At 39.6% G+C, this 15194-nt stretch overlaps 1 protein-coding gene across 2 annotated transcripts in view; it reads left to right on the top strand.

The window, feature by feature from the left end:
- Positions 1–4165: 4165 nt before the first annotated feature.
- Positions 4166–15194, top strand: part of adgrl1a (adhesion G protein-coupled receptor L1a) — an 88947-nt gene continuing 77918 nt past the window's right edge. The window contains exons 1-2 of one of the 2 annotated variants that reach the window (XM_069702993.1): positions 4166–4896; positions 10331–10413. The gene's annotated coding sequence lies outside the window, so the exon portion shown is untranslated. The remainder of the gene's footprint in view (positions 4897–10330; positions 10414–15194) is intronic. The other variant, XM_069702992.1, reaches the window with a different exon arrangement.

Below are 15194 nucleotides of genomic sequence, written 5' to 3'. Positions count from 1 at the left end.
CATTAATCAAACATGAGCTCGAACAAATTAAAATATGCCAGATGTACGAGTCTATTTTCTCCTGAAAAGGAGAAAACAAGAAATATTCAGGCAAACAGCCCCACTGATGCTTGGTTGATAAAGTCTGTCTTATCGTGCAAGACATCGCTGTATTGAGAATATAAATGTAACATGGACCACAAATGAACAAAAAGAATGATTATTAACAATGACTGAGATTTTCAGAGCCATGGTCGAGCCTGAATGAATTTATTCAGTGCTAGAACATCCCCATACACCAGTACAAAGCCGTTTCAATGCTGCACAGTGGCACAGGCTCTTATCTAGGGTTCTCTTTAATTTTTTTTCCTGTCCTCTGTGTTCTTTAAGCATGATATTTATCAACATTTATCTGGATGATTTTAAGTGAGCGAAAGCAGGAAAGTAATTACGATGTGGTGTCTGAAAACTGAAGTCTATTTTTGAAAATAGCTGGACTTTTGATGTGTATCCGCTCCAAAAAAATCAAATGGTTTCCTGTGTGTCTCCGAGAATGCATCTTTTTTTTAATTTGAGAGCCTCTTCAGACAATACACTCATTGTTGGAAAGATTGAAGGCAGATGTTAATGATATTTGAGCACAGTGAACTTCAAAACTGGAAAATGTTTAAGTTACTGTAAAAGCACATTGACAATACAGTCCATTTGGAAATGGAAATCTTATTGAATATGATATGCTTTACTTATAAAATAACCCTATTGTCTGCAGAGTGTTTTCGGATAAGCTGTTCATTGTTTATAATGTATTTATTATGCAACCACAGACCATTGAAAAACCATTCATGTAAATGTAACATAAAGTATAGAGCATGTAGAAGTCTTTACATAGAAATCATTGTTTGTTTATCTATCTTTTACATCATTTAACTTTCAAAGATCATGTTATTTATGAGTTAAGTGATCAAGCAGTGAGAGCTGCACTATTTCTAACAGACCACTGCTACCATTTAAGTCGGCCAATCAGCACTTCATCATTTGTAGTCTTTATTGTTGTTGCTAAGAGAACAGGGTGCGATGAACAACTGCTCGGAGCCTGCAAAGCTCGATGCTTTAAATCGGTCCACCTTTGGTTCTTAGTGGTAGTACAGTATGATGGGGTTTGTCTGCAGACTAATTACACGGTGGACACTGTGACTTTGCATGAATAACATCTGATCTTGGAGAAAAAACAAATACTGAGAGTGTGAGACCTCCACGGAGCACAAACTACATTATGGTAGCTGTTTATTGACACAATGATTCTGGCGGCCCATGAAGGTCAATTGACTAGATTTGAGAGCAGTATAACAGAGTAGGTACTGTTTGACAGAGAGCTAAGTGGCAAAGGCGTGTAGAGCCTAGTCAGTAGAACCCAACATTGGCAGTCATAATAGAAACTGACAAAAAGTATTTTCAGACGAGAGAGAAAAAAATGCAACATGCACTGTGCACTGGTGCAATTATTGCATGTGATATGGAAGTTAAATAATTTCATCTGGCAGCGGAGAAAAGACTGCCCGGGATTAATACAGAATTATTATCACTTTTGGCCAGGATAATCTGAAAAATGTAAACAAAACAATATCAGGAATTCTGTGTTCAGATATTTTAAGTAATTGGTTAAAAATGTAATATATATTTAATGGATTTAAAGCAGATGCAGCAAAATAGTTTCCACTAAAAACACGTACCAAGATGCACAGAGGAAATCTGCCTATGCAACTTTTCCCAGTATTCGGAGGACAATAACTAAATTAAATTTTCTCACACTTCAAGCAAGGACATTACCATTAATTGACCTCATTAAAATCTATAGTGGAATTAAACCACAAATAGAGAACAGTAAACGTGTGTGTTAGCTTCTCATTGTAATAATGTCTGATTGTCTGTTTGCGTAATGTAACACAGTGGAGAAGAATCTACAGACAGATTGATGCAATAATGTCAGTTGTATCTACCTAAAATGAGATCAAATGAATTAACAACAGCTATTATTATAACCAAGGCATCATACCGGATCAAGTGAGGCTGTAGCAGCAAAACCCTTCAGCATGTTGAATTGAAAAAAATACACTTTTTATAGCTAATTCATTTGGCTTTTCATTCATAGGAGAAAGAATATTACTTGCTTTTTCAAAAATTGTATGGTGTTGCTTTAACTATAATATATTGGTTACGGGAGGAATGTTACTGTCAAACATCTAATGTTTGTATTCATGGTGTGTAATATGTTTGAATATGAGTGTATTCAATGCACTGTGTGCTGCATATTATAAAATATTGTACTGGGTATTGCTTCCACCTGCTAGTGCACTTCGCTCTGTGCTATGAATTTGATGTGAATGGTAATTTATATGAATAAGAGATCATACATGACGAAATATAATGACATGTGGTATAGAGTATAGCATAAATGCTGGAGACGATGTGCAGTATATGCCCCTTGCCATACATCAGTACTGTATATGGCATGTAGAACTTTTCTTAGCTATATCACTATGTAGATTATTTTGATGTGTCTCATCACTAGAAAACAAACTACAGTAAATTACTAACAAATGCTGTGAGTTAGTGGATAATTAATTTGTCAGTTACTTTGTGCAGTTGCACCAATCTGCACTACCACTGTGTTTTTACAGCATACAGCTAATGTGGTTTCTCGGCAGGATTCTATTCATACACAAGAAAAAAAAAAGTGGTAGTTCAGCAGGCTGAAGACAAACATGTACTTCTAGTAGGAGTTCATACTCGGGTTGAAACTGTTGCTGTGTGTCATCCCCTGACTCGCTCTCTTCCATTGAGCATCTTGTATGTGCTGTGGAGCAGCTAAATCATGTTCCAGTGAAGGGTTTAAAGTTGTTCATAGCTTTGTATTCCACAAATTATTTTTTCTCTTCACACTCTCACCTGTGAACATCCTGGAGAGCACCTGAACTACCAGTTTATGACACTCCTTCAGCCCATGCAGTGCAGATCTCCATCTTGTTTTTTCAGCAACTTGTCTGTCAGTGAAAGGACCAGAAAAATGATCTTTAGAAAAATCTGTCTGTGCCTGTGACAAGGGGCAGAAAACTGCAACCTTCTGGACGTTGTTATTTCTGCTTTGACAATAGTAAGAATTGTTATCTTAAGTGCTATAAAACTAATGAAAAAATTATAGACAGCCCATTGAGATACATTTGAATTCACATATCAGTACAGATTCATTAATGTTGTTGTACGGTTGCATTTAAATGACTCCCACACAATGCCATTGTGGCAGTCTTTATTAATTCACTGAGAATTCAGTGAAAATTATTGCATTTTTTAAAATAAATCTTTATCGCTCACTGAAACACACTGTCCAACACGGAGGCTCCGGCTCCATCTTCACATCAAAATGACTGAGTTTAAAGTCTCGCACAGCAAAGTTCAGTAGTATGCTGATTGCTTGCAGCCACATTGGCAACAACGTCATTGAAATTTCTACTTTTTCTTTAACTTGAATATTTTTTGGTGAAGTACCCATTTAAAGTTAATGCCCAGGTACTACGTTGCATTTCTGAACAGATGTAGACACCACTTTTGTGAAGTATTGTGAAAAAGTTGTTATAAAAGACTTTATATAAAATTAATTAATATCTTAGTGAGCTGGAAGATGTGTGTGTGTGTGTGTGTGTGTGTGTGTGTGTGTGTGTGTGTGTGTGTGTGTGTGTGTGTGTGTGTGTGTGTGTGTGTGTGTGTGTGTGTGTGTGTGTGTGTGTGTGTGTGTGTGTGTGTGTGCGTGCGTGCGTATGTGCAGTTAACCTGTGAATTACGTTTTTTTTTTAAAGCAGGTGCTTCTGTAGAATTACACCTGTGCTATTAAACTACACCTATAATTTAGCAGAACAGTCACAGACGACCATTTGACGGACCTCTGTTGGTTCTCGAACCCCACCTTAGGAAACCACGTGGGTGAGGCATTTTGGAAAAAAATAAAATAAAAAAGGTGCTAGTGTTATACCAAGAAAGCAATTTAACTAGTGGGCGGGCAGGAGTGGTACATTTTCCTGCCTTGAGCCAACCTTGGTTATAAAAAGTGTCTTGAAACTGTCTTTAGGTCACCAAACTGTATGTGAAAGGCAATGACGAATGCGCTCGGTTGTAATAGGCCTGATATAGAACTGCAGAGGTTGAAAATACCGTGTGAATGGTCCTGATGAGAGTGTGCGCTGCTGCCTGCCGACAAAGAGGGAAACTAGAGACGAGTGATCCGCTCGGTGCGTCAGGACGCACAAGATAACCCCATTTGGCCTGTGTAGACTATTCTAATTCTAACGGGTGATTTCAAAGCGTAGAGCTGCGTGAAGGTGAAGCGTACAGTTTGAGGGGGAAAAAAAAGCGTGAACAGAAACACATCAGACATTCAAGAGTCTGATTTGCCTTACGCAGACGTTTTGCGACGGTGGCACATTTGCTCACCATCTAAGCAGCGACGGACGATTACAACTTAGATTTCGTTCATATTCCACGATTTTAGTTTAACACTCGGTCATCCTCAGCGTTTTAGTTAATCGCATGTTGTTTTTAACCTGGACGATGGTGTCGTCGCTGTTATTTATTTTGATGCCCACACGGGCGCATTTCCGTGAGAATCTGCTCTGTCCGTGAGGATTTTCCCCCTCTGCCTTTTCGCATTTTTAGTGGGGTGGATTTTTCCCTCTCCTGTTTTTTTGTAGGTTCGTCTTTAAGATAGCAGGCTATTAATTTTTAATTCTTATGCATCCACACGAAGACAGTACCAGAGAGGAGAAAACGAGTGATAACCAGCGGGGGAGAAAAGGAGCAGGAGGCAAGAGGAGAGAAACGAGAATGAATGAGACACACTGAGCAATCAAGGAGATTGGAGGAATCAAGGTAAGACCGACGCACAGTTTTTACTGTAGCCTGTGTTCTTAATACATGTGATACCAGTACGACTATAATAGTAATGTGCACCAGCCGGGCTTCACGTAGGCTATCAGCCTGCTTGAGGTGTTCACGCGTGTAATCCGATTTATTTATTTAATATTTTATGATTTGAGGGATGCGGAGTTCATGTTTACGGTGCGTCAACAGCAGTCGCTTCATATTTAAAATGCGTGCTTGGATGCTCTAAATTTAGTCGAATCTGTGAAGGACTCCCGTTTGTGGGCCCATATGCATTGCACCGTGGCCTGCACACTAACTGATTTTGGCAATTTTAATTAATACATACAGTCTGTGAGCTTGGAAACGACAGTTTGCTTGTCCTCTAAAAGCGAAGTGGTGTAATTCAGGATTTTTAGTTGACAATGGCAAAACTAGAAGCAAATTCTGAGTGTGTTAAATAACCCACAAGTGTTTATCAAAGAAAAAGAGACATCCTGTAATAGCTACACAAGTGACTTTAGTAAACATCTCCATCATTGTTTTCTCTGTATTTTCTTTACCTGAGCAGAGCACAAGTTGTTTCCTAGAGAAGAAAAAATTAAGTAGTTCATTGACAATTGGAATAAACACATCAGAGCAAAGTGTACAGCCTCAAAGTGAACTACTGTGTCCAGTCTCCCATGTCCAAGACTACAACATTAATCCTGTACCTCAAATCAGTACCTATGGGCCAGCTGCTCTCATACAGGTCTGGGAGCCCCAGGAGTCCTTAAAGAATGTGTCAGGGTGTCCCCAACTAAATGACAAGTCCCTCCAAATTTAAATTAGATAATGTATACAAATGGCATCCTGAGAGGTTGATGTCCTACTATCACCTCCCTGCTGCATAAATCCACACCAGGAAAAATATCCTCATGCATCCATATTTAATTGAATGTGACCCCGTCATGTTTAGGAGTTCATATCCCTAAAAACTGAGCCGCCATTATAATGTTACTGCTGATCTAATTCCCAATTTAATAATAAAACATCTAATAAAAAAGCATCAACAGACTGTATTGTAGTTATGATGGATGAAATTAAACATTTTGTCTTTGTGTTATTATGATAAAACTGAACCTGAGGAGGCATAGCCCGAAAACAGTTATTTTCGGCTGGTAAGCCTTTTCCTCATTTCACTGGGGGTGCATTGTGTTTGTCCTGCCAATTCTTGGGGAAAAATTGGCATGTCTACTATTCTGAAGGGGCTGAATGAAATTCAGATTCTTCAGGTGGTAAAACAGCAATATTGCAACTGTCTGATTGCGTTATCTGGCCATTCAAGAAGCCAGACTTGGAATTGGTTTACTGCCAAACACACTTCTCAGGAAGACAGAAGGATTTATTTCCCCCTTGTCTGTGTGTCACATCACCATCAGAAAAAATATTCCCGACTTTCAATGGTTGAATAATAGTCATATATTAACATGGCATTAATGATCGTCAAACATTTAAAAAGTCACTAATCATAATTCGATTTATTTCTCTGTGATTTTCTGGAGGCTCTGTGATGCTGTGGTCAGGATTTAATGACTGTATTATTCTGTTGAAAGTAGTTTTGAAGGAAATACTTTTGATCTTTGCACTGAAAAAGTAGGATTATTTATATTTATTCAATGCATTCGGTTTTACAGAGTGTGTGCTGAATGCACATTAACACGACACAAGAAATGCACAGACTCTCTTTCATTTACAGTCTGTATGTAGATGCATGCGTGGAGTTGTGCAAACTCAAACACACACACGCACACACACACACACACACACACACACACACACACACACACACACACACACACACACACACACACACACACACACACACACACACACACACACACACACACACACACACACACACTCAAAACCTCATACTCTTTTTATGAATAAGAATAAGAGTGTTAAGGTTCCAAAGTGAGTAATCTTACATTCCTTTTGCATTTTTGTTAGTCTCTCTTTTGTGGAATACGTATGTGCCCCTTACAACTCTTTGACAAGGCAGGCTAAATGAATATGTTAATAGAAAATAAACAGAAAGATAAAGCACTGTTGTTTCACTCTCTCAGGACAGCTAAATGTAAATGTAAATGTGTCGATGCTGGTTTTGAAATCAACATTCACTGAATTTGAAAGAAGGCTGAAAGCTTTTGGTTTCATGGTAACACTAACATGTTTTTATGCCCCCGCACTGCACCCCATGGCTATTAATCACAGCAGCACATATTGAATGCTACATGCCAGTAAAACGATTGTTTATTTTGACACTGCACGGAGATTTATCCTTAACCTGTGAGGGACATTGACATCTTTTTCACGCATAGGATGGTGTGAAATGAAAATGACTGTGGCTTTTAGTAACAGCATAACAGTACATTATTGTACAGTTGCATTGGGCTTTGGGGTAGCAAATTGACATAATTCAACAGGCAGAGGAACAAAAATACATGTGATGTCTGAAAGAATTCATAAATCCACGATGTAGTTATATTTTCTCTTTTGAGATTAAAATGATTTTCTAATTTGTCCCTCATCTCAAAGGGAAATTAGACAACTAATGTCACTTAGCAATCTTTTGAGTTATCAACAAAAGTATAATAAATATAAAAATGAGCAGTTTAAAGCCACCGTCGGTCAAAACGAGTGCAGATTTTTTTAATGTTGTGAACAGAACAAACATGCTTCAGTTAAATCTATTTAGCTGCACAGAACAAAACGTTTAGCCTTGGGACTTTTTTTTGACTCCGTAAAAGCATTGACCCTGTCTATACTTAACATCAAATCATTTTCAATCGTTACAATTGTTTATATCCAGCTGTGTACTTATGTAGTCTTTGCAAACACACTCACTTTTACAACACACACTTTACTGTACACACATGCTGCAACTATAAGCTTGTTCAATCTCCAGGAGGGAATTATTGGAGAATATTTAGTGCCAATACACAACAGAGGACTTCTACAGGGGTTCTGCAGTATATTTTGCTGATAAACTTAATCTCAGCGTTGCCTTTTGATGATGAAAGCTTCCCAGATATGATATCCGATTAGAACTACAAGCCCTGCATGCCAGTCTGCCAGTCCCTGGCCTCTCAGACTCCATAGAACAGGGGAATATATTTTGAATTATCATGCCCGAAGTCCTTTTAGATTTATCGTAACTCTGAAGATTATTTGCAATTGTAATGAATGGAAAACAAACCTTTGCAAGATTGAATTGTATCTGGATGTGAATTTTGACCTTTTGTTTTTATAATCTCATTTATCCAATAGCGTAGCACACTAAATCATTCTAATGTCTGTTATAGCATCATTGCACTACGTGCTAAGAAAACTCTCTTCTGCCTATTTCATCTCATTAGGTTTGAGCTATCCAGTGATGGATGTAGCAGGGATAGGATGCGTGCCTATTTTTATAGTTGTCTCAAGAGGTGCTTTGTACCTGTGTACCCTTTGTGCATGGGCAACGAGTAGTCTTTTATGCCTCGTTTTGTTACGTCAAAAAGCTACGTCTGTCGGGTAGATTTTCTCAGGACTGACCTAGAAGCTCTTTTATTGTGTACAGTGCCAGGTAGCTTGTCCTCACTCCTTCCCTTTGTAGGCAGCTCTATTTACCTGGCAGTGCTAGTCCTGCAGTGTTCACCGGCCTGATAAGACTTGTCCTGACAGGAAAGGCATTATGATTATAATGACAGTAATTGTGGTTCAGTGTTTTACCACTGCTAACAAAACATACTGGAAATGGTTTTAAACAGCTGTTGTTGGACAAATTATTGCAATCAAAAATACCTTATTGTGTTTTCTAAGGCTATTTGTAATGTGTTGGCTGTTTTCACCTTAAATGTTAGATTATATTTTGGGAGCATAAATATGCAATAATGGATTGGAAATGAAGGGACAAGGAGCGAAAGAGAGGAAAAGAACAGGATGAAGGTTAGAGCGTGCAGTAGTAAGGGGGGAGAGGTACATAATGGGCAACAAGCAGAAACGGTCTATGCTGTGGCAGCGAGGTGCACAAGCGATGGGCAATATACATCCATTTTGAAGCGCGCGGCCTTTGTGCTGTGGAGATTTCTGTGAATGTAGCCTTGCACTCATGCAGCAGCCTGTAACTGCAGGTTATCGGCTCTGTGGTCTCTGCTACATCTGAAGAAAGTCTGAAGGTGTGGGTTTTGAGAAGCCAATCTTACAGGAACCCCACCACACACTAATTCAATTCAAGGCAGCCAGCCTTGAGCACGTGTAGGCGCCGGCATGGCGAAAATGAACAGGAGCAACAAGAGCACATGAACAGAGAAAATCGATGAGGACTCTTTTTCATAAATGGAGTGGGTGTTAAATTAGCTGGATTGGCCCATGTAGCAACACATTGGATTGAGTGCCTGGTGTATTTGGGTTGTGTCTATCGACTCAGAGACAACTTGGTGTACAGCAGTGAAAAGACTCAGTGATGCTCAATCAATGTGACCAATCAGCCTCACCAGCAATTCATTCGGTTTTCCACAGATTTGTCAGGGGGTAGGGGACTCTGGTGTTTTTAAAAGTGTGTGTCGCTGCAGTTTCAATGACCAAATTCTAACCTCAGCTTTAAAAAAAAAAAGAAAAAAAAAAAGATATATTTTTTGGGGTAATTTTCTGTCTTTATTAAATAGTCACAGTGGTGACAGGTAGTGCAAGGAGATATGTATCCTATAACCACTTGGCTATCAGGTCAACAGTAATCGTCAGCTCTAATAACCCTTTAAGCCTATTGGATTTTTCTATTGACGTTGTTAGAAGCAACTTCAAATACCCGTTATCAGCTCACTCTGTTTGCCAGTTTCCATTTCTTAACATGTATTTCATAGGTTTTCCGAGGCCCTTTGCCAAGATAGGAATTTGAAGGCACTTGAGAATAATGATCACAAATCAGTATAATTTTGCCCTGCGGGTTGTCTGGCACTTTAGGGAATCAGTTATGGCAGCTCCTGCCAAAGGTGTGCAGAATAATGGCAATGGTGCTCTTAACATCTTGAGATCCATTCTAGTTCTTCTGTACTGGTAGCAAACCACAGATGCAATCCCAGAGAATTGTATGAATGCTAATATATGCATAGACATACAGGTTGCCAACACAAACACGTGTTCATACACCTTTTGAAATCTTTTGACACAAATTGAGTGCTGATTTTTATACAAAAACTAAAGTCCCCGTAGAGCAGAAGAAAGAAACTTTGAATAAGAAAATAATTTGTACACAAAGAGAGAGAAGAGAAGGTTCATCAGGGCATCATGTCCTCAGGTAATTGGAGTAGCTTTTCACATCCAACCTGTCCATCTGAAAAGGGAGGAGCACACAGATAAAGTAAACAGGGATCAATTGACCTAATAGCTTGTCCAATCAATCCTTATGTTTTTCTGATAGCTTGATGGAGGGCGGAGACCGGAGTGGCGGATGAGCCCCCTCTAATTGGCTTGACCAAAATGGACAGAGCGGGAGGCTGAGTGGTAATGGCAGCAGTAGTCGTCACTCCTCCTCACACCGGGTGCTCCTATTCTACCAGCGTCAATACTGACACCTTTATCCTCATTACCTTCAGCTTAGTGCCATGTACAGACCCTTCATCTGCTGCTGCCGGACTCCAATGTTCCCTCATTACACCACCATTTACACAATTCCCTTTCTCACTTTCTGCCACTTTCTCCTCACAGTCAATAACTACAGGAGTTACTCAGGATTGTCTTTGCTATTAACACATTTAGTTAGGCAGTAGAATTAAGAGAGACATGTATATAAACAAGCCATTTTCACTTGAGACTCACCTGAGTCATTCCGCAGAGGACAGCTATTGTGTGCTCGTATTTGTGTCAGCAGCACTCCCCTCGGAGTATATGGTGTTGGACTGGTGTGAGCATGTTTGTGTTTGTGCGTCGCCGTGTTCCATGCTGTGAGCTGTGAGAACAGGCAACACCACGTAACAACACGCGACCGAGAGAAGCTGCTTGTTTTCCTGTCTGCCAAGAAGGGAGTTGGAGGGAAGCAGGTAGATAAAAAAGAGACGTGGGGAGGGGGAGGGGAGATGGAGCTCCGAGAAAGAAAGAGAGAGAGAGGTGTGAAAGGGCACGTATATTCATAAACAGCTGCAAAAACACCTAGAGCATTATACATACAGTTGGCACATGCCAGATAAGACAGAGGGGGGAGTGCACTATGATGGAAGAAGCTCCTAGAGCAATGAACTTTGAGAGGGAGTGAGAGCTAGCGCATCCGGGGTGGATTAATTAAGGATTATAATTACATTGGGACTATGCATGTCTCACCTGAGACTACCCTGGGCCGTGCCTCTCCAATCCTCATGGCCTCTGCTCCTTTTGCGCATATGGACACAAACCACTGAAAAATACTAGCCACACTTGCGGTATCATAGATTCACCTCTCTGACACTGTGCAGAAAAGTGAATGAGTGCAACAGCGCATTAACCTTTTTGCTGCTGTTTTTTTTTTTTAATCAGTCCACCACAACATCCGTCTTAAAATGTTCACCGTTGTACTCCTGGAGCAAATGTGACAAAATGAATCTGTGTGGTACACAGTACACAGTGCAATGAGACCACTGCTGAGGGGAAAGTGGGTTTGTGACCAGACACTGGTTCACATCCCCAGTATGTGGTTTATGGATTCAAGACAATAGTGGTGTTCATAAGAATCTGTGTTTAAAAGTAGTTACATAGCTTACTATTTAAAAAAAAAAGAAGCACTTATTAATTTAGAAAATCGATTTAAACATTGACATTATATAAACCTTTTCAAGCTGATAATTGTGATTGCAAACAGCTGCTTATTGACACATCCAGTGGATATAAAGTAGTAGCATTTATTTGACGTCTTTCTTCCAGCCTTACATCAAAAGGATAACACTGGCCTATTCTTTAAGGGGGACCAAAATTGATGTAGGCGACCTCTGGTGTTCATAGTAACTGCGACAGGAGCTGAGGACAAAGTCAGGTAGTTTCAAATGGATATGGTTAGTTGGATGGATCAAACTCAGGACTTTCCCCCAGGAGAGCGCTGTTTGCGTCCCGTGTAAAAACGAGTCAGCATTGATTTATTTTAACTTGTAAAAGTAACTTGCTTAAGAAATGTACTTGTTTTCAACCCAACCAGGATTTGTTTCCCCCCTAAACCTAACAAAGTAGTTTTGGCGTGTAAATCAATCTCTAACGTTAACGATTTGTTCATTATTGTCACTATGACGATGAAGGTCTGTTACACCTGTCGCCGGGACTGTGAAATGGTCATATACTCTTTGGTAAATGAGCTGTTCTGTTACGTAGGAATCAGTGCATGTTGGTTCCATAGAGGGTGTTATAAATGCTTATGTGGTATGTTGTTGTGGGAGTCATTGCTAATCGACCTGCTTTGTTGTTTCGGTATATGGATGGATGGATGAATGGATGGATGGATGGATGGATGGATGGATGGATGGATGGATGGTATGAGGACAATGCATGTGTAAGATTTATCTTCCCATTACAAAGATTGATGCTGTAATGTCCTATGCCACTAAGTGGAATAAGCTTTGTGTTTTACTGTGAAACTGCTCAACAACCAGCAGCCAGGTGTGGAATTAGGATGCTGCTGAAATGGACCATGCATGCTCAGCAAACCCTGTGTGGTTTGGGGATTTTTTTTTAAATTTGTTTCTAAAAACTACACTGCAGTGCAGCAATTTTTAGCAACTGAGTACTTTCAGTTGAAACCGGGACAGAAAAATGTGGAATATTTTGTAAAATAAAATAAAATCTGATTAGATGGTGAAAGACATATTTCTATCAAAATAAACCTTGTCTTGTCTGTCATAATAACAATGTGCTTATGGACCAGTAACGATCACTATCACACCACATTTGCTCCTATAGTGCTATTAGAGAATGAACATGAACCACACGTTGTACGTCCTCTGACCACAGAAGATATTTGCTAGACCACAGCCTAACCTCTGGTCATCGCTCAGACACACACACACACACACGCACGCGCACGCACGCACGCACGCACGCACGCACGCACGCACGCACACACACACACACACACACACACACACACACACACACACACACACACACACACACACACACACACACACACCATAACATCAGCTGACCACCAAAAGCACACATACACACATTTTCTCCAGCCACAGAGGCATTTATGGAACAGAATGGGAAAGGATTTAATTGAGTCTTTGATCATTATAGAATTACCATGTGCCTTCTTGGCACCCTGGTTATTGTTTCATGGATTAATCATTCAACAAATTGTGGAATCCACACAGAAAATCAGTGTGCTGCCTGCTTGACATAGATATGCAGTTGGACCAAGGGAATTTTAATGTGTTCTTGCCCTCCAATTGGCTCCAGTCATCCATGCGACTTGATTTATTTGACAGATTGGTTTTATTGATTTACTGAATTAATGTGGTGCCAGTTTAATCAGTGCACTATGGAACTATGTGGAATTTGACATCTCTGTGAACTCAAATGAGTGTATAATATTGATCTGGTTATCTACAGTATTTATTCAGCTATTTGTCTGGGAGCTGATTAAGTCTGTGTACAAAATAATTCAGGCACGTGTTTATGAGGCCGTGCAGGTGTTGAAATTTGTCTGTCTCTCTCGCTCTGTGTATTTGCGTAACTGGCTGTGCATCTTTTATAGACCGAAGCTATCACCCAGTATTTAAAATTTACACCTTTTATTTTCTGCACATGCAGTAGCAGGCTGCTACTTTATATATATAAAATGACACATGACATGCACGTTCAGTATTAATGCAGATGCGCACATGGGTGCACGCACAAATTCAAACAAGCACATACTGCGAATACTTGATATAAATGTAATGAGACTGTGCTTGAATGTGCGCCATGTGTGGGGTGTCATTGTGTAACAGTAGCATGTGCTGTAATTGCACTTCATATATTGCAGGGTTGGAGCAGTGTTCAGCTCCGGTATGGTGATTGAGAAGTATCTGTCAAAGAGGGCCAGAAGAGGGAGAGCGGTTCTCTAATTAGAGCTCACTCAGGATGGATATGGATGCTTTCTGACAGCTGTCTCATCTGATTCGGCTGCCGCTGGAAGAAGAGCATTTGTTTGTAGATGTTTGTTTAGGCTCATTATGGATAAAGGTAGAAGCTTCACGCATCTCTTTCCACCGATTGCATGTGTAATGGAGGACCACCAATGATGTTGTTACACCGAATCTCTGATATCAATTGGTTGCCTGCGTTTATAGCGTAGTTCTATTCACAAGACAGTTTGCAGTCCTTAATGCATTCCTGCAGTACACGGTAGTAAAAATAACTGTCTCATTAGGAAGTTTACCACTGATATATCTCTGCAGGCTTGCCATGTAACACTACTGTAGCACAAATACTGCATGGTATTGTATACACTACTATTTATCTTGAAAGAGAAAAAACAATTGAGAAAAGTGGTTATTAGTTATTAATGGAGGATAAACTCAACCATGTAATGTAATACAGTCGTTATTAAAGCTCTTACTCCACGTGTTTATTTAATCATGTGACATCATGGACCACAGATCAGGTCATAATTACCATACAAGTTCAGACACATGCAAAGGGCAGCATTCTGTATTCCATTGACATTTCTGCTGCGCATTATATTACACTATTTAATAACATGTGCAACAAAAAAAAATAATGTGAACCTTGGGCTTATGGACAAATAAAATTCAGGGGATGGGGGGTGTTTTCATTTGATAAGAATTAGTCTATTATTGTTGCAATTCATTGTGGTTTGTATTGTTGGAGGTTTTCAACAACAGCGATGGAGCGTAGCTGTAGATTATACTGTGTAGATTGTGGATTTAAAGGCACGCAAGGACAGTAATATACAGCATTTTCATACTATAGAATGTTTGGGTTTTTTTGTATACCACAATGACGTCCAGAATGGTAATGTGAATGTCTTAATCTGACAGTCAGGAAGCTGTCTTGTGAATGTGTTATTTTAGCTGAATTAAAGCCAGAATTGAAGGATGGATAACTCAGTTCACTGACCTCAAAATCAATCTTTTGCTGTACTCTAGTTTACACATCCACTCCAAATTTATTTTTCTTTAGTCTCTGCAAAGCAGTGTTTCTGTTTAAAAAAAAACAACAACAGAGGCACGGCTAGCGACAGAGAACCAAGGAAAAAAAAAATGCACGGCATTCTTCTGGGCGTCTTTTGTGTTACAATTTGAATGTCATATCCTGTGTTA

The sequence above is a fragment of the Brachyistius frenatus genome, unplaced genomic scaffold, assembly GCF_029030835.1.
Source record: "Brachyistius frenatus isolate BFR_SWC_R1_liver_20210118 unplaced genomic scaffold, ASM2903083v1 Contig_43, whole genome shotgun sequence".
Classification (NCBI taxonomy): Eukaryota; Metazoa; Chordata; class Actinopteri; family Embiotocidae; genus Brachyistius; species Brachyistius frenatus.
Note: the sequence above shows the minus strand (reverse complement) of the source record. Positions and strands in the feature narration are given on the sequence as shown.